We start from the raw sequence: 20,667 nt of genomic DNA, 5'->3' as shown, positions 1-20,667 counted from the left end.
AAAGGAGTTATACTTTTATTTAAACTAGAACATAGATTTCTTTATTAGGCTTTAATTTTCAGTTAATTCAGTTCTTTGTTAGTAATATAATTTAAGCAAGTATTAATTGTTATGTGGCTTAGATATAAGCCTTTTTTGATCAGCAATAATTTCAATTAAATTACGGTTACTAAAAACTATAATTTCATTAAAGATCTTAGTAATTCCTATATTCTGTCTTATTATATTCATTTAAAATATTTAAAATAAATATATTCTCTTAAAACAATCCCTATTTCTTCCCATTTTATTTTTTTCATTTCGTTTTCTTTTGTCATCATATACATATATATATATATCTTTCCTAGAAATACAAAAACTATTTCTGAGCTAAAAAGCTCTTTCAGACAGAGGGATCTGAGGCTCTGAGGCTGCCCTTCCGACTGACTGACAAACTGCAATGCGATTGCCAGCTCAGCAGATGCGTCCAAACACACACAAAAGCACACACTCTCTAACACACACACACACACATCATACTCGCACACACCATCCAAACACACTCCATTTGGTATTTGCAACCCACTCAAGCCATTCTGTTTCGCTGCTCCGTTCTATTTGCAAGGAAAACATTTATGTAAAGTTTATATTATTAGAATTGCATGAAGAGAGAGCATTGTGCATGCCGTGAGTGTCTGTCTGTCAGTGTGTGTTCTTATAAGTCTGTGTTTGTTTTATAACGACTACGAAAAACGACATTTGCCAATATGTTTTAAAGGGGGGCGGGGAAATGTAGAAGATGGCCAAAAGAGCTTGAATGTGCTGCAGATCGTTAGACTGCGTCTTTCAATTTGTATTTGCTGCTGCTGCTGGCGGAGTGTTTTTTGTGTCTCCGTTTGGAAAGGCGATTGAATTGGTATTTTTGGTTGGACAGACCTAGCTTTCAGCCACTGCAATAACAACAAAAACAAACACAAACTCATCGGCATTTGCCAATTTGAGTCTCTGTGTATGTCCTTTTTGAACCTCTTTTTTCTTTTTTTTACTGCAACTCCTTTAGGCCCTTCTAGCCTTTGATTGCTTTGGCTGAAGGTAAAGTGCTGACTGGCTTTATGCATAGAATTGCAACCAATAAATTATTGGCTCAGCAATAACTTTTTCCTTTTTGATAAAGAAAATATATATATAATAAAAATAAATCATAAAAAGTGTCATATGTCATATGTTAATTTAAAAATATGCACTATTAGTTCTAATCTTCCCTTTTCCTACTATATTATATACCCAAATATTTCATTTTTCCCAAACACATCTTCCACATTAGTTTTCCGGGCACTGCACAATCTGTGTTCATCGGATCGCATCCCTAATATCTTAAAAAATCTCTTTTAGGCTCATTTCCATTTACGTGATATCCTCCCGCAAAATATCCTCAACCACAGGGGAAGCCCAGCGGAACTATCTGGAAAATTATTACCATTCAACTTTCCTGCTCGGATTTCCATAACAAACATCAACCTGGGAATGATATTTTGTAGTATTTGTTGCCATTTTTATTTTCGCTTCTACTTTTTGTGTGTTTAGAGGGAGGCTTTGCCGCCTGTCCATGCTGTGCAAAACATATATATATATATATCTATTGATATGGCCGAAAACAGTGCTCCAGTTTGCAGGATGTGCATAACCCACAAAAGCCCCCGACTTTCCCCCATCTCCCGATGAGACTTTTTGGCAAAAGCCATGGAAAACGTTACCTGAGTTTGGTTTCTGTTCGGTTTGGGGCCAGCAAAATATGTGGCCAATTATAGCAAAAACAGACGTTTTTATGTTACAGTCCCTTCGCCTGCTCTTTGGTCTTTTTCCCTCTCCGGTTACAACTAATTTATGGCTCCCAGCTAAGAGCTAGGATTTTCCGGTACGTTTTTGGTACGTTTTGGATATTTATCCTCCCTATTTTTTTTTCTCTGGCTGCCTTCTTGTTCCTAATCATTGGCCGTAATTCAGTTGCCTTGCTTCAGGCTATTGAAGATTGGTTTAACGGTTTTACAATTGCCACAAACAAATATATATTACGCATACGCAACGTTCGCTGAGGAAAAATTTCGTATATTGAATTACGAACCTTAATGGGTAAACGTTAAATTTAAATTAAACACTAATATATGTTCAAAATAAAATCATAAAATACAAAATTAGGCCACTAAAACTTGTTAATACAGATTCAAAATCATTTCAAAGAAATTTATTACGTATACGCACAGTTGACTGAGAAAAAAATGGAATTACTAACTTTTATAGTAGATTTTTTAAATAAAATAAATAACAAAGAAGATTAGTCCATTAAAAGTTGTTAATAAAGTTTCGAAATCAATGAAAACATATATATTACGCATACGCACGGTTGGCTCAGGGAATAATTCCTGTATTGAATTAAAAACTTGAATGGGTTCACCCTTTATTATAATAAACACTAGACCATTTAGAGTTTTTTTATGCAGATTTAAAATCACCGCAAAACAAATATATTACGCATACGCAACGTTGGCTGAGATAAAATCTCCTCTCACCTTACATTAAAAAGAAATATATTTTCTAAATAAAATCATGCCCCAGAAGATTACTTCATTAAAACTTTGTTTATACAGCTTAAAAATAGCCCCAAAACATATATATTACGCATACGCAACGATTGCTGAGATAAAATCTCCTATATGCTAGTACTAATTTTCACCTTAAATTAAAAACAAATATATTTTCTAAATATTATTATACCCAAGACGATTAGTCCATTAAAACATTGTTTATACAGCTTAAAAATCACCACAAAACAATTATATTACGCATACGCAACGTTTGCTAAGATAAAATCTCCTATATGGAAGTACTAATTTTCACCTTAAATTAAAAACAAAGTATATTTCCTAAATATTATCATACCCAAGACGATTAGCCCATTTAAACATTGTTTATACAGCTTAAAAATCACCACAAAACAATTATATTACGCATACGCAATGTTAGCTGACATAAAATCTCCTATATAGAAGTACTAATTTTCACCTTAAATTAAAAACAAATATATTTTCTAAATATTATCATACCCAAGACGATTAGTCCATTAAAACTTGTTTATAAAGTTTCAAAATCATAGCAAACAAATATCTAATATTACGCATACGCAACGTTGGCCGTGGCACATTTCTCACTTGAACAATTTTTGAAAATAAACTTTCTGCTGGCAAATATCTATCTACTATTGACTCAAATTCAGTCACAAAATCCATTTCATTATGCAAAGTGTCACCGCTTATTGTTCCGTTGGCGCAACTTTGTTTACATACACCATCATTTTCTGGCGGCATCCACAAAATGATTTCATGGTTTATATTCATCTTGGCAGCTCATCAAGGAGCAGAGAGATAGTTGAACAAGGCATTTATCCTCTGGGCACAAATGTTTCTCATTGCCATCGTCGTCGAGCTTAAAATTCAAATCTAATTCCTTATACTTTTTTTTCGCTGGCTTCTTGGTCTTTTCACAAATATTTGCCTTCAATGTTGAATAAGGCTGAGATTGCGGAGAGAACAAGAAAAAATATTTTGACATTTTCGGCGGTCCCCATTTTAGGTTTATTCCTTTTATGTGTTTTCCCCCTCCCCATTTCCCACTCCTTGTTTTTGAATGGTTCCTTTGTCAGGACGTGACTTTTGAATGTTTAGCTTTAATGAAATTATAATTTTTAAAAATTTAATAATAAAATTATTGGAATATTTAGGAAAATAAGTATAAATTGCTTGTTAAAAAGGTATTTATATCCTTAAAAGACACTTTTTTAATTTCTCTACCTCTTGAAATCTCTGCCACTATAATTGTTTTTAAAAGATAATTTCTTCCCTTCAGATTTTCTTCATTTTCTTTTTTTGCCTGTCATAGACACTCTTGGATAAAATCATTTATCATTTGTCATCATTTTTACTTTTGTTTTCTTGATGTCCTTTCGGACCTTCTTATCTGTCTGCCTGTCCTAAACAAATAACTTTTCGATGGCTTTGACTAAAAAGTTATTCATTCATTTTGAACCCAGTCCAAGGTTCAGATTCAGTCTAAGGCATAAATTAAGACTTACATTTGAAGAGGAGCAGCTGGCGAGGGGTGAGTCCAGGATAACACTTCAGAGTTCAGACCGACTTCAGACTAGAAGAAGATACATAAAAGAAAATTTGTATATGAGAAAAAGTTTGCCGGCAGAGCAAGTGTAGGAGTGTAAGAGGAGGCAAAAGAACGACAGACTCAATTAGTTTTATTTGGGAAAAGGCAGACTTTCCAGCCTTCGCCCCCAGGCGCCACCAACTTTGCCAAATTTCCCCAGCAAGCTAAATGTTTATTTTCATTTTAGATTTGCCAGATACGTATATATGTATATATTGCTGGAAATTAACGCTAACATTTCGTTGTTTAATCGTGTCTATCAAAGTAGTTTGCACATAATTCCATGTGTACTTTTGCCTTTGGTCTGCAATTTGTTGCCTACTTTTGTGTGTTCACGTCGCCAGTTTTGAACTAAAAGGAAAAAACTTGGATGGAAAACTTTCAAGGGAAAAACTACAAGAAAAAAGTACATTTAAAGTGAAATCAACCCCACGAAAAAAATGCAATAAAAGGAACGGTGCGCAAAAAGGGCAAAGTTCATGCCGCACAAAAAAAAAAAAAAGATCGAAAAAGTCAATTTCCATCGATATAAAGTCAACTGCAGTGAAGCTCTGTAGAATGGAAAATAGTATCGTTGGAAGGCTCAAGTCCACAAAGGACCAAGACGTGACATCAGAAATCGAGAGCCAAAACCAAATCAAATACATGAGTTGCAGTTTTCACTCTCTCTCTCGGTGGCATTCCTCAGTCAATCTGTTTGGGGGAAAACTCTGCACTTGGGGAAACTTGGCTAGCCGGATTTTTCACACCCAATAAGCTGCCAGGCGCTTAGAATTCTAATGCCAAACATAAACAACAAACGGAATCTGCTTATAAACATTGGAATAAAAAACCCAGCTTTTTTTAAAACGACTTTTGAATGTTCTAACACAGGGAAAGTATATAATATTAAAGCTTCAAAGTAATGTTTTAAAAGGAAAAAACGTGAGAAACTTTTACAATAAGACTAAATTTATAATTGTCGGAAGAACTGCAGTTTCCTGACCAATACAACAAATTATATTTAAAAGTTAATCAAAGGTATCTTAAATATTTGTCATAATATCCTTCTTATTTGTTATATGTAATATTTATTTTCTTATATCCCCCATTATAATTTCTAATTCTTTTATATAGACCAAAGATTCGGAATACCTTAGGCTCCCAAACACTTGTAAAAATTGCACAAGTCTGCTGCCAGTTTTGTTTTTATTTGCAACATAAAGTGAAATCCTTTGGCCAAAAGGTGTTGCCCACAACCGGAACGCGGCAGACAGCCGAAGAAGAAGATATAGGAACAGAACTAAGTCGAAGAGCCAGGTCAAACCAAGAGTCTATTCAGTGCTGAAAAGTCAGCTATATTTCCATAATATTCATTTTATTTACACATAAAGAATTTAGACAAAGTGAGCAATTTGTTAGAAAGATAAACAGAGTTTTTTAGTTTCTTTCAACAATATTTAAGGAAGGTAAATTCAAAATTTAATATATTTATATTTAACTTCAAAATCCATACTTTATATTTTTTAGAAATTCTTTAAGTCCTCGCAGCTCTACCGGAAAAAATCAGTAACTCCAAAACCCTCTTTTCCACTTTGCCTCATTGTTGACTTTGCCATCTTGGCTGCTTGATGTACATATGTATCTTTGTATATATGTATCTTTGTATGTATGTCAAGTGGCCACCCCTTGGCCACATTTCTCCACTTTTCCTCCGATTTCCCGGCTTTTCTCTGCCCCCATTCTCTTCACCTGACAGATAGCATTCATTTGGATCATCTTGCGGCAGGTCAGAGGCAAATCGTTGAAGTTGGCTCTGTGCGTGGTTAAGTCCTTGTCGATGGGCTTAAATAAACAGAGACAGAGATAGCAAGGGAAAGAGAAAGAGAGACAGATACAGCTACACAAAGAGAGAGATAGATTGAGCTAAGCAGAAGGCTTAAGGAAAAGTCAAAGATAATCAAAATGCTTTAAATTTGATTTAATTACTGCTAACTGCCAGCTCTACCAATTAGTTTCAGAGGCCTTAACCAGGCCCATTGAATCTACATTCCCATGCATATCTGAGATGCATTACTGAGACATTGATTGGCATTGGAGATATGCAATGTAAGCATCGCAAATTCATTGGCTTTCAGAGACAAGAGACGACACTAAATCGCAATCAGTTAATGATTGACAAGGTAATTTGCAAACAAGACTTGACAAACGCAAATGCAATAACTATTAGTATTATAAAATCAAGCTCAGAGCACTAAGTACTCATAAAGTTGAAAGATAATTACTGGGGAAATACTTGAAATAAATTAAACTAAATGAGGAGACACAAAGACTTAAATAAACAAAATATGCCAGGAAAAAATCTTATCTACGTCAACATCAACTTTACTTTTCTTAACAAATATTATTCAGAAAGTAAATATGTTTTGCAACACAACCATAAATCATTCTTTCCCCCATCTTTTTAAAAATATTTCACAATGCACTTAGCGCATTAACGAAACCAGGACATTCCACCTGGAAACCCCAAAAAAAAAAAAAATAAATAAAAGCACCCAGAAAACCACCCACAAAAATGCTGACAGGAGAAGACACGGAAGGTAATCTAATAAATGTGACAGTGAGTTCATATGGCAGCGTGTGGAAAACAATAAATCTCCATTAGGTTGAGCTGGCTTTCATTAACGGATTTCACGTAACTAAAACAGGATATATGTATCCTGCCATATACTAATACACTGCCGGGTTGCATAGCTCCACGTGTGTGTGTTTTATTTGCCGTATTTGCTTCATGCACCTGTCATGAAAATATTTGCACAAAATATTTTAAGCCGCACTTTGATAAAGGACTTGGCCCAAACAACACCACACGGAATGAGTCCCGACAGGACCTAGGTCCACGCTCAACGTAAATATGACAGGGATTTGTTATCGGTATAGAGATAGTGGAAATATGCGGCTTTGCCTCTCTGGGATTTCCCCGCATATATATTTTCCATTTTCCCTTACTGTTATGTTATTGTATAAACAAAAAACTGAAGCGCTCCGGTAAACGGATTACGGATGGCAAAGTGTTCACGGGAGGCGAATAGGAATTTGTAAATATATACATATATTTTTGCGGTCTACTTTCGCGGCTACGGTTTTCATGGTAATGTTTCGAGTAAAATGCAAAATAATTGCTATTTGCGGTCCTAAATTATGATGGGTAAAGTGTGGTTTTGTCAGAACTTCGATAGGTTATAGGATTAGCGCATATGAAGGTAATAACTATGATTGATTTTAATTAAATCAAAGTGTAATGCTGCAACTGACGAAAACTGAATTAAATTTGCTTAATCGATTGCGTGTTTATTGAGGGAAATTATATTATATTTGAAATATTAATGTATTCATTAGAATTTGCTCGGAATATTTCATTATCTCAAAGGTTTATGATCAGTAAAAATAAGTAAGAAATTTAAATCAATTAAAAAGGTGCCTCAAAGTATGTAATAAAATATTTTAAGCCTCACCAAATTATCAACAAAACATTACCCTTCAATCACAATATAAAATCCTCTTAATCCTCATATTTGTAAAGTTAAAAAACACCCCCGGAAACCCGTTTAAAGAGTCCCTTCAACTTTGACCCAAAAAGAGTAAATGCCCCTTGGGTCAGTCCTTACAATCCCCGGACCAGACACACTGACCCGCCGGTATGAAACCCACAAATTTCGAAGCCACGCAGACAGACTGACTAACCTCAAGGGGTAAATGCGCAATTGACAAGCAAATTGACAATTCACTTAATTCCAGGCCAAGGAGAGAGTGGGAAAATAATTCTTAAACATTAAACCGACTGCAGTTGACAGAACAGGAAGGGGAATGGAAAACGGGGGGTTAAAGATGAAATTGCAGACACAAGAGGATTAAAGGGTTGTTCCACTCATGAATTATGCAAAAAGCCGCAAAATCCGAAAAACAAGCAAAAACAATTAAGTGGGCTGTGCGGGATAATGCCAATGCTTTTGTCCTTTCCTGTTAGCTATGCTTTTGTGTGCCAATAATTATATGATTGACAGGCGATTGAGTACCCCACAAAAGCCTGCGAGGCAGTTTAGAACCACGCCCATTTTACATATGTAAGATAATACAAACCTGGAAATGGCACCAACACCATAGTACTTGCTCGTTGGCCTAAATGTCAGTGGTTTAGTGACTGTCAGAGCACTCACTGCCTGATGTGTGTTTGGTAATTACGCTCACACATGGCCACATGCATGCTAATTTCAACCGACCCCAGAAATCAGACACAAAACCCGCCATTGGAGAGTGACTTTATATATGGGATGGGATTTTTGTTACCATCAAAATGTGAAGAGTTCACACAGAAAATAAAACAAATGGCAGAATAATATTGATATTTTGTTTGTTAAAACCAAGACTCTTTACTAACAAGATGCATATCATCAATATTTCAATTGTATTTTAATTGTTCTACTATATTTTCTGTTAATATTGGTCTTTGATTGAATGCTCTGATGGCAAAGAAAATACATGAAACACTAGTTCTTGAATTCTTATATTATAACTTTCTATCCCTAAATTACTACTAGTTTATCCCTGTTTAATTTATAATTATTTAAAATATATAAAAAATTATTTAAAGTGCATTTTTAGGAAATGGAAACTGAGGGGCATAAGGTTGTCTGGTCGACTGTTTGTGCAACTGCATTGAAATTGGTGCGGCACGCATTATTTTCGTATGTCCGCCGTCTATATGGAATGGAATCTGTGGCTGCCTTTCGGTCTTCCTCACAATTCTGGCTTATATCTGTTGGGTTTCATCTGTTTGCGGCTTTTATGCGAAATTGCCTTTTGCTGGCTCCCAAACTTTTTGGCTAAAGTGGGCCCAAAATTCTGTGTGTGTGTGTGTGTTCCTGTTTTATAAGTGGGAAAAAATTGGGTTACATTTACCCCCTATTATCTGTTGTATTTGCAGAAAGTGTGTGAGTGCTTTCAGAGTAAATAACTAAAAATTAAAGATTAGAATGAAGGGTTTAATCACGCCTTCAATTAAATAAAAACTAATTTAAATCATTATCTACTAAAAAGTAAGACTTTTTTTTATTCGAATCTAACTTTAAAACGCTTTTCTCAATGTTATGACATTGAACTCTTTTAAACACTTTACCTGCAATCATTTGTGTCAAGAACAAGCACAAAATGACATAAATTCGTTTTCTAGTTACTATTTTCCAGACGAGACCTCATTTCACACTTTGCATACTAAAGCCAGGCACCATCAATTAAACGTCAAAGAGTTTATCAAATTCTGAGTCACAAAAACGGCAGTGCTTGAAATCAAAGTCAAGTCGGTTGTTCTAATTAAATATGCTGACCTAGAACTGGAAACAGAGTAATTTCCCTGACTCTGCATTTGCACTTCAGGCCCACAATTTGCCATCCAACATGACAACTCGGAGAAGGAAAAAGGGAAAATCCTTAGACACATCGAGGTCTGCTCATTTGTGCAGCAAAATCGGTGCTAGATGGATTTCAATAGAACATTTTCTAGTTCTCTAACTTCCTAGCCCTCCTTCCCCCTTTATTCACCTGGTAAAATTCGAATCGAATTGAACCGAAGGCTTTGGCTCTGGCTTTTCCAAAGCAATTGAAAATTATGCTGCAGTAAAAAACTTGAACAGGACTTGGAACTGAAGAGTGTTGAAGGAGATGCTCCGTTTCACATGCTCGTTTCAGGGCGTTTCAAAAAAAAAAAAAAAAAAAAAAAATAGAAAGAAAAAAACGAAAAAGGGAAAGGGAAAGCTAGAGGAAATGGCAGAAAATCGAACACAAAGCAGGTCATATGGAAATAGGTTCAAACTGATGTTTATTAATGCGGAATTTTCCTGCCTTTAAAGTTGGAAATTTTTGATTTGAGGCTTCAATGAATATTTCTGATTTGGAGTTGTTGAGATGATGACTGCATGTTTTTCTTTTCCTCGGGTTTCTTTAATTCAACAGAGAGAAAATACTTCAGTACATTATTATTACCCGTCAAGGAGATAAAGTTTAATCAACAGACTTAACTTATAATGTTTATTAATGCATTTATTATTTACTGAACATTAAGTCCTGTTTGGGCATTGAATATTAGAAAAGTATACAAATTAAAACAATATGAGAGATAGATAAGACAATAAAATAGATATATAAAACAATATAATATATAAATAAAATAATAGAAGATAGATTAGAGTTTTTGTCACTCTGACCCTTAGTTATTTACCCCTGATAATATGTAGATTTTATTTTTGTGCTCGTGAGTTAATTGGAAAGAGTTATAAATGCAAAATTGGGAGTGTATTCTTCCGTTCTTATAATAACAAAATATTGTAATGGCAGTGTATAGCTTTTTCCTTCTCTAACTCAGACTCCCCTTCTCTCTCTCACACTTTCTCTGTTTAGCTATGTCTTACTCTGCATGTATGCGTATCTCTAGAGACATCTCTTGCTCTCTATCCCTCGCTCTCTATTTCAAGCGGGAACTCTTTCTCTCTGATTCTCTCGCTCTCTCTCTCTCTCACTTTCTCTGTTCTCTTTACCCGGAGACTATAAATACAGACGCTGCTGTTGCGCTTGGCTCATTCGGGTCGCGGCCTCCCCGCTGTTTACATCTCTGGTGATAGTGATAGTGATTCCCCTTCGACCCCAAAAATATCAACTGATATTCAAACTTCGACATTTTAAAGATAGCTTGCTTTCTTGTTACTCTTAAAATATTAAACTTTCTTTCCCATCAACTTGTTCTCCATTTCACCCTGTTTTTATAGCTTATAAAGAAGTAAGCTACATATATTTTTCTCACTGTAATTTGTAATGTCTGTAATTAATCAGCATGTTGGAAAAGATCAAAGCTCATTGATGAGCAGCTGGCCCCCAGTCTGCATATTTGATGCCTCACTCTCCATTGGTAATGCAAACTTCAAAAGCGATCTCTTGAGGCTTCCTTCCATCTCTGGCACTGCCTTGGGCTTGCTTTAATTATACTTGAACATTTTCGAGTTACACAATTCAATTGAACAGTCCCCTCCACAGACTCCGGCTGACCTTTCGAGTTTTTTTTTTTTTTTGTGATGGCAAAAGCTAATATAAAGTATATATATACCAACATTTTCATCTTCGAGTTGACATTGAAAAGCGCTTCACGGTCCGTTCACTTCTTCTTCGTTGGACACTTAATTGTTGGTTGTGTCTTCGGTCTGTCGCTCTATGTTTTTACTTGTCTGCCTTTCTGTCTGTGAAGCGCATCGAATGTAAATTGAAATCTTCTACACAATAAACTATCTCAATTGCTAAAAATATATGTAGAAGACGAACTTGACCTTGGCCAAAGCCTTGAAAAGTGAGCAAAGTGGGCTTTAGAGATTTCTGCAATTGAAAATATCGAGTGGCACGTGTCTCTCAGGCGGAAGTTTGCTTCGTGTCTCTAATTATAGCCATCACTTTGCGTCATGCCGACTGATTTTCTATCATGACAAGATTTCTATTTTATTATATATATTTTTTTTATCCAGCGGAAGACTGACTGTGAGGTATTCGGAAAGTGACTACAGTTAATAAATGCTCTATAATCTCGTCACACTCTGCACCATTTATTCCGGGTATCAAGTGGGCGATCCTCTTCAAGGCTGCTCATCGAATTAACTTTGATTTATTGCTTCTTGTATAAAAATAAATGTATTTCAACGAATTCGGCAACTTGAAATGAGCTCAAAATTTGTATAGCAAAAATACTGGTCAACAATTGGCAAATAAATACATTTTGCTATAAAAAATGACATTTTAAAAAGGTATTTAAATTGATATATAGCACATTTTGAGCAAAAAAAACCGATCATAAAATAAGCACTTTCGCTGTATTTAGTTTAGAGTTATTTAAGAAATTGTAGGTACAAATTATGGACAATAAATAATAATAAATATCAGAAAAGTATTTGAAAATAGGATTCCTTTTCTATTTTATAACAATTTCAAACTACTTTATTTACATTTTTTTAGAAAAACACCTCTGTTTCTTATTTATTCTTAACAGCATTTCACTTTACTAATTTTCCGCTTGACACATTTTTCTGTGCAAGTTTATTTTCTGAGAATTCTAAGTCTAACCACAAGGCAACGTATTTTATTTCCTTTTCGTGTGAAGCAAATAAAAATCACCGCATTATTAACTAAACGATACAATTTCACAACAAACTGTAAACAATCAGCTGAAAATATTTATTAAAACAAGCAAGAAAATTACTCACACTCACAATAGTTGCACCGTAATTAACGCTCTCAAAAGTTGAACCGGCTAAGCGCAAGGTCTAAACAGAACTGAGCTGGCTGAGAACGAGTTTGGCTTATCACTTGGCCGGTGAAATCTCACTATGCCAGCACGGGAGAGAGTCAACGGAAAACAAAAATAAAAACAATTACACACAAATTCAAATGATTTCCGATTATTAATTTCATGTAATGATGAATAATGCAAGAGTCGTGTTGAAAATAATTACAATATATATATTTCCAAATTAAAATCTACATTTAATAACACTGCAAAACTGTGCAATTACAGGGCAAACAATAAACCCAACAGTTGCAGTTAATTATTTGCTTCAACAGCTTTGTAGTTTAACATTTGTTTAGTTCACTTGTACTTAAGCTTTAGCTTATCTCTGGCTGCTTTTCCCAGATTCACAAAGATTGGGTCTAAGGTGGCACAGGCCACCCACAAATGATAAGAACGGAGAGATGCGCTGCTGTTATCAGTCACGTTCTACATGCCATCAAAATATAAATTATTTTATATAATAATTGTTATTGTTTGAAAATGGCATTTTATGGGCATGCAAGGGTTTACTGAACTTTCCTAGACATGCTGCACGCGAATGCGGTAATCGGAGCAATTAACAGATACAAGATACAGATACGAAGATACGCAGATACATGGGGAATTTGCCCAACGAATTTACAGAGCGCTAATGAAAGGCCACTCAAATGACGAATTTAGATTTAAGCCAAGCCAAAAGGCTACACCGAAAGAAAAAATTTGTGGGATTAAAGATTGGATTTAAAGATTTGTTGTCAAGAAAAGGTTTTGATTTGAAGTCAAAAGAACAAGCGTTCCAATGGGAATTTTTACTAAAACATAGGAATATCGCTTAATAACGTATTTCATATAATTATATAATAATTTTTTTGTCTAATATTTTTTTTTTTCCAAAGTTTCATTCCTCATTTTTTTCGGTGTGACGCTGCTCATACATACTTCGATGTTTTCGATGTTTACCAATGCTCGACTTCTTCCCTAATGAACCTGGTTCGACTTTGATTTTCTAGGGCAATTCAATTAACATCTAAGCCCTCCCACCTCTTATTGACAGTTTTGTCCCCCCTCCGATTTACTGGTTCATCAACAGTTATGTGCACTCAATTGAACGCTAATCGAAATGTTTATCATTCGCCTCCTTTTTCCTGTACTCGAAAATCTCTCGAACACGAAAAGTGCGGTTTAGAAATTTGTGTAATTACCAAAAGGAGAGAGGAAAATCCATTTAGGCCGGGCTAAAAATTATCATGAATCCACTAAGCACTTTTGAGCGTGACTGGAGCACAGCATTTGGTTAGAGTGATTTACCGCCATTAAAAATAATTAATAAATAGTTGAAGTACTCTTCTCTCCTTTGGGGAAAAATATGAACGTCATACGAACGGGAAATGGCTTTCGATAAGGCAAGTCTGATATTTGCTCTGGTTTAAAATAAATATATACATATTTGGTGGCATTTCCCGAGAGGAAAATTAATAACTTGTATAGATTAGGGATGAATAAATATTTATAAATATCAGCACACAATTTCTTAGAATTCGTTATATATTACAATAAAAAAACGAAGTAAAATGTACTTACAACCGACTTTTCTAGAATTTACTTACATCTCTTTAAATTTGTATAAATCATTTTCAACTATACATCATCTCACTTTAGTATCCTTCATCACTTTAATTTTAGTTTACCTGCAAAGACAGAAACCAAAGTAGGGCGTTAAGTAAGTTTTGGATTTAATTAATTGACGCGGAATAAGTAGTTGACAACATTTGAATTCCAAAGTCTACAAGCAATTAATGCGAGACTCTGATATATACATAGAATGTGTGGCTATTAAATTAGGGGCATAATAAATACATATTTGATAGAATCGAATATGAATTTTGAATGTAACATTTCCTGTGAATTATGAATGCCTAGAGGATAGCAAGGCATTAAATCCCACATATATTGAAACCGACTATGTAGATGTTTTATTAGCCATCTTGCCAAATGAAGAGAACTCGAATGGTTGCCAAGGCTTGAAATAGCATATGCTAATGACACGAGTCCTGGCCACACAACTAAATCGAAAATACACACACACAGGACACGAGAGGACAGGGATGGGCAGGATGTGTGCACTGGCTCTCTCTCTTGTAAAATTATGAGTTGCAAATACAGCTGCCGGAGGGGATTCCTCTAAAGGGTGAAACACATACATATAGTTTGGCTTCTGTCCAAAATTTCAATTAGGTTGAGTAGATCAGAGCCGAAATTCGGGCTCCAGTTCGAGTGCTTACGAATGTTAATTACGCAATTGACTTGACAAGCAACAGAAGAGCAACAACCAAAAGGTATCTTGTATGTGCAACACTTGACGGAAGGAAGATTCGGCTCCTGCCGTGTGTTGACTTACATAATTATGCTGATCCTGCAAGGAGTTGGACTGTAAGCCCTCATATCCATGGAAACCTGTAACCATTTTAGGGTAATTAAAAATTCCCCTCCATTCAATTTTTCCTTCTTCTCATTCAGTTTTGTACTCATTTGCATGCAAATTAATTTCTTTTGTTTAGCTTGGCTTGACTTTTCCCTCACAATTCCTTTTTTTTTTTGCTTGCTGCGTGTATTTGTATTATTTTAGTTTCTGGGAATTTAATTTTGCTAAATGTTTACGCTTTCTTGGCAGTCATGAAATTTGCTTTGCTCTTTTGCTACAAGTTTCAGCTCTGAAATTAACAGTGATTTGACTGAGCAACTAATTCTTATTGTGGGGTTACGAATGCCACCCACTTTTATTGGCTGAATAACAAAAGCTAGGGGCATATATATACATACATATATAAACTTGACTACGTGCCTTGTTTATAATTTGTCGGAATTTGTAATTACAAATAGCAAGTAGAAAGGGACTTGAAGCATAGTTGTAGAATCAGTGAAGCAAATAAACTTGCAATTATTGCATTATTCTTACTTATTTACAACTTAAAATAAATATTACATTTATTAGATTTAATTATATATGTTGAAAGATACAAATAAATTGTATATGCAATCGATAAGTTTATATAAGACAAAATGGTCACATTAAAAGGAGTGTATTTCAAAGAAACGGTCACTTTTTACTAGGACAATATAAGGAATAAAACGGCATCTCAAGTAATAAAATGTAATAATATAAAAAATAATTATATTTCCATAAAGAAATGTATACGAATTATACCATTTAATAATTTATTACAGTCTTATAGGTAACATAGAATTGAATATATTCCATTTTTAATTTACACATAGAATTATAATGAATTATTAAATGGTAATGGAGAATATATAATTTAAGTTTGTCTGTACTTGAGTTTTATTAATCTCTAAATTTGTTATTTAATCAAATGTTAAAAAACACTCCCATTAATATTTACTATTATATTTCCTAGGAATTATACAGTGACATTAATTAAAATAAATAAGAGCTTATCGGATATTTATTTGTTGTTCATTGACTTATTTATAGCCAAAGCAATCTATAATACAGAGAGCAAAAAATAATCAGAGAGCTAAATGCACTTATCTTATCGTTACTTGGAAAATATTTTCAATTGATTCAAGCATAAAGCTATGTTTTTAGATTGAAAAATCAACATGACTCCGTGGCGCAACGGTAGCGCGTCTGACTCCAGATCAGAAGGTTGCGTGTTCAAATCACGTCGGGGTCAAGGTGGATTTCCTTCATTATTTTTTGTTTTTATTTACCATTTATTTTTCTTTTTTTAGCAAACATTTCTTTAGTCTGTATTTGTTCAATATTTTTGTGGTTCTTATAACTAAAGCGAATCATTCAAATTGGCCACAATATCCACATTTTTTTTAAAGCTCTTTATTTATATTTGCAGCATGTAAAGATCATAGAGCGTGAAATATTCATCTCGGCCAGAGTGCCACGCCCCGAAGAGGCTGGCTTAGGGCAGCTGAATTGTTGCATTCGAAATTAGTTACCAAATTGCAGGCAGTTGCATTGCGGCTCGCATAAAGGACTCTAAATTCCTGCATAATTCCATATGAATTTGTATTCGCACACAAATGGATTTGTATTTGCACGCACATGTATGTATGTTATGTGTTTGTCGATTCTATCAAAACAATTTCCATTTCGATTTTATTAAAGTTCTAATTTGTGGTCAGTGAACTGGCTGCGAGTTATATGAAAATCGGTTTAGGCTTAGATTGTTAATATATAGGAATTATAGATAAAATCATTGAACCATGAAATATGTACAGAGATATCGATATATTTAATGAACTGGGAGATTTTAAATTTTAAAGAGGAATGTAAGCTAAAAATTGCTAAGCAAAAATGTATTTTATTTGTACCCAACTTTATTTGCTTTTTACTAATCCCCAAGGAAAATTTAATTAAATGTTGTCAACAATATTTTTTGCATACTCTAGAGAGCAGTTTGGGTGTTTTGAGTGAGTGAAAAGGAGTGAAATCCCATAACGAACTCTAACTTTTAATTAAAATTCTCTCCCTTCACTCTAAGTGACTTCTCTTTGTGTTATGTTTCTGTAGGAAATTTGTGTAATCGCTATTTCATATATGGAAAGTTTTTGTCTCATTGCTGTGGTCATTAAAACACGTTTTCAAAACCTATGCCATGCCATGAACTTGTGGGTTAAGTGTGTGTCAAGGGTTAATAGTATTTTTTGGGGTCTTCGTCAACACAAAACTATAAAATGTTGATGTTTTGACAGTTGTTGGTTGAGAAATGTCAAAAAGTTAAGATGGCGTTAACATGAAGGTTTTGGTGTTCCTAATTTTATTTTAAAGACTAAATATTTGAGGACAAGTAATAACCCTAAAAGGAAACATACTTTTTTAAAGTCTAGACTCAATCACATAAAAATATTACCCAATAAACTCAGATTTAACAATAAAAGCAACCCTTTTCTCTCGACACTTTAATATTTGGTTGGCTATCGTAAAAGTTTCGGTAACTTTTTGCTGAGCAAATCATCAGACAAATCTATATTATGACCAAATCCTTTTGCAGTTCATTCAACTATCTCTCTCAGACCCCCAAAGTTTTTCCGTTCTAAGCCGACACAATGCACAAAATCCAAAAAGCCAGAATATTCCCCGTCGTCGCCGCCTTACCAAATCAGATTTCATGCTAACAACTTCCGGCTTGCCACGAGACAAAAAAGAATATATATACATAGATATATATAAAGCCTGTAAAACAAAACAGAAAAAAAAATCATAAAAAGCCAACAAGAAAAATGGGAAACTTTTCCGGAAAGGGCAATGGACAGTGTAGTGGGGAGAAGGGAAAACTTCTGTTGCAGCTATAAAATATACTTTGGCTATGAATTTCACTCTCTGGACGGCATATAAAATTTAACGCTTCGGCCGCAAGTCCCTCTTTAAAATGTTGCCCGTTTTAATTGTGAAACTTTTGTCATGCAACTTGCAGCAGGATAGTCCTCCCAAAATATACAAAAAATAAATCGTATATATATATATAATGGAAAAGCAAGGACAACCACGGATGGCCAATGGTCGACGACAAGTGCAAGTTGTTGGGCACTTTCTCTTGCTTTTTGTTTTATTTATTTATGCTTCGTTGGGCCGCCATTCATGGTTCCTTCATCAGCTACAGCCCATCCCTTCTTTTATTTATAAATAATGTACCACATTTCGCCCCTAGAACCCTTTCCATCTTCCATTTTCCCCTGGCTCTGCATTCCTCTTCATTCCCTTGCAAAGCTTATCAAACAATCATTAGCTGGGCAAGAGGAAAAAGGGAAAAAGTTTCCTTGATTTTGTTAGTAATTACAAACCCTCAGTGGGAGATGTACGGGAATAGTACAAAAGCTAGTGTCATCAAAGTAAAGTTTATCAATTTAAAAGCTAAACTAGTTTAGCTCTTTGTAAACTCTAATAGAAGGAAACCAGAGAGAGACCAGAACAGATGTCGCCTTTGAAGATGTATAGCCACAAGTTTTGCCATTAAGAATCGGATAAGAATAATAGTTTTGCGTAATTCTTTTGATGATACGTAGTATTTTTTAGTTATTTTGCTAGCCAATTATTATCGAATTATCATCATTAAATAATTAAGTTCACCTTGAATAAGTTTTGTAGCTTATCCAGTTCAGCAAATTTATTAGCTGTCATGAATTCTTAATTTGCAGTTCTAATTTTAAATGCGATCTAATTTATTTTTACTATCTGCCTCATCGATTGCCAGTGGACTGCCTTCACTTCTATTATATATATTTTATTTATCACACTCATGCAAATTGCATTTGAAAATTTATTTGTTTCCCGACTTTTCATTAGGTCGCAATTAGAAATCGGTTGCGTTTTGTTTTGTTGACAATTAAAAATTCATCGTCATAAATTTCACAAATTTTAGAAATTGTCGCTAATTTTGTGAATATTTTAATTGTTCAATAATCTGTATGAAAATCTGTTTGTCCATATCATGACATAAACAAAATATATATATGTATGTTTTTATTTTTCGTTATTTTTAGCCATTTTTATTGTTTGGTTTTTGTGGCCCGCCAATCGGCGTTGGGAAATTGTAATTTAATTAGCCAATAATTATGCGTTCAGTTGCGCGTAATTTGTAGTAAACAAAGTCATTTCCTATTTGCATTATTTGCAAGTGTGACATTAAAAAACTGCAATTTGGTTTGCTTTAATTGAATTGCTAAACATTTGTACACCTGCCCCTGCTGGTGTTGGAAATTGATTTAATTTAACAAGCAAACTAATAAATAAGTAATCAAATTAAATAATAACAATTGAAGTAATGATTTCAACCAAAGTTTAATTTAAAACATTGAAAAAGTAACTTATATTAATTTATTTTCAGAGATTTCTTATAATACTTTGCCTTAGGAAAGTTCCTTCTTAAGAACATAACCCTTTTCTGCAATTTCTCTTCCATTATTTATATTGAATTACATTTCTTTTCAATTACGCGACACTTTTCGGGGCCAAAGTCCAAGAAAAAAAGGGGCAACAGGCTCATCTCTCAGACAATTTAACTCGAAAAAGGCGAAACCCTCGAGGCGAACAAGGCTAAATCCGAAACGAGTAACGCAAAAACGAAAAACGACAACTTTTTGCCAAATCCTTATGAACATTAATAATCATTAGTTCTCGTTCCATACACTGTATGCAGCATGTTCTTCATATAACATATATATATGAATTAAGGGGGGAAAAACTTTCATGTTATTCCCTCTGATGTTTTTCTGTTGTTCTTGTATTTTATCCTTGGGTTGTGTGGGCCATTTTACAATTTGTCAAATTCACTCAACTGTATGACTAGAAATATGAAACAGAAACCCAAAAAAATATAGAAGGAGGCGGAGTATAAAGGATGTTGAATGGAGCAGCTCGGAGAATTGGATACAGAAGAGGCTCAAGGGCCCAGAGAAAAGCTAAATCAACTGAGAGGAGTGGAAAAAAGGGGTTTGCCGACATGAAATTGCACATTTTTCACATAATTTCTGTGATTTTTTATATATATTTTTTTTTGCGTTACTCTAAACGGCTGAATTTGGGTCGTGTTTCTTCTGTTTTGGCGTGAAATATGCGTGGCTGTGGTTGCGTTTCCCCCCAAAAACATCGTTAATTTCATTTGGTTTTTCCTGCCTTTTTAACCCATATCAAGGATTCACTCTTTTTTGCTATGATTACATGGCTCTTGTGGCTAGGATTGTGGCATTTGGGCCATGATTTTCATTTCTAATGTCACAAATGTCCTTTGGAAGAAACATACATTAGCAAATGTATGTCCTTGATGGATTTGGTGATAAGAAAAAGGTATTTTAATGTGATTAAATTGTTAAACTAAGACCCTTTTGCTTTTATCTTTGGTTCCATAAAGAATAGTTCTCTCTTCCATTTATATAATTCCTTGAATATATATCTTAATTTAATTTAAATAATATTTAAGCTCAAGTTTTGAAATTCTGGCTGCCAATTTCAATGGTTCTTTGAGCCACTGGCAAACTTTTATGGGTAAAAAGTTTATTCTCGCTCTGTTTTTAATGACACTGAAGTACACCTGCATCGCGGATCAACTTGCCTCTGCCTTTTGGTTAATTAATACCTGAAGGAGGCTGAAAACTATGCAATTGAA

General features: G+C 34.3%; 1 protein-coding gene and 1 non-coding gene across 14 annotated transcripts in view; one reads left to right on the top strand and one right to left on the bottom strand.

Annotated features, from left to right (window-relative positions):
• Fur1 (Furin-like protease 1) overlaps window positions 1-20,667 on the bottom strand; it is a 152,307-nt gene that overhangs the window by 95,676 nt on the left and 35,964 nt on the right. For 5 of the 13 annotated variants that reach the window (XM_086840507.1, XM_086840510.1, XM_086840515.1 and 2 more), the window contains one exon: window positions 14,134-14,214. The exons of 2 other annotated variants lie outside the window; for them this stretch is intronic. The gene's annotated coding sequence lies outside the window, so the exon portion shown is untranslated. Of the gene's footprint in view, window positions 1-4,105; window positions 4,174-14,133; window positions 14,215-20,667 lie in introns of all 13 variants that reach the window. 6 more of the 13 variants (XM_086840505.1, XM_086840512.1, XM_086840506.1 and 3 more) reach the window with 2 other exon arrangements.
• TRNAW-CCA (transfer RNA tryptophan (anticodon CCA)) lies at window positions 16,150-16,221 on the top strand. Its single transcript has one exon. It is a non-coding gene; the product is annotated as a tRNA-Trp (tRNA).

Source organism: Drosophila serrata, unplaced genomic scaffold, assembly GCF_035046125.1.
Source record: "Drosophila serrata isolate PLE 108 unplaced genomic scaffold, ASM3504612v1 contig_382, whole genome shotgun sequence".
NCBI lineage: Eukaryota > Metazoa > Arthropoda > Insecta > Diptera > Drosophilidae > Drosophila > Drosophila serrata.
This window is presented reverse-complemented; position numbering and strand designations above follow the sequence as displayed.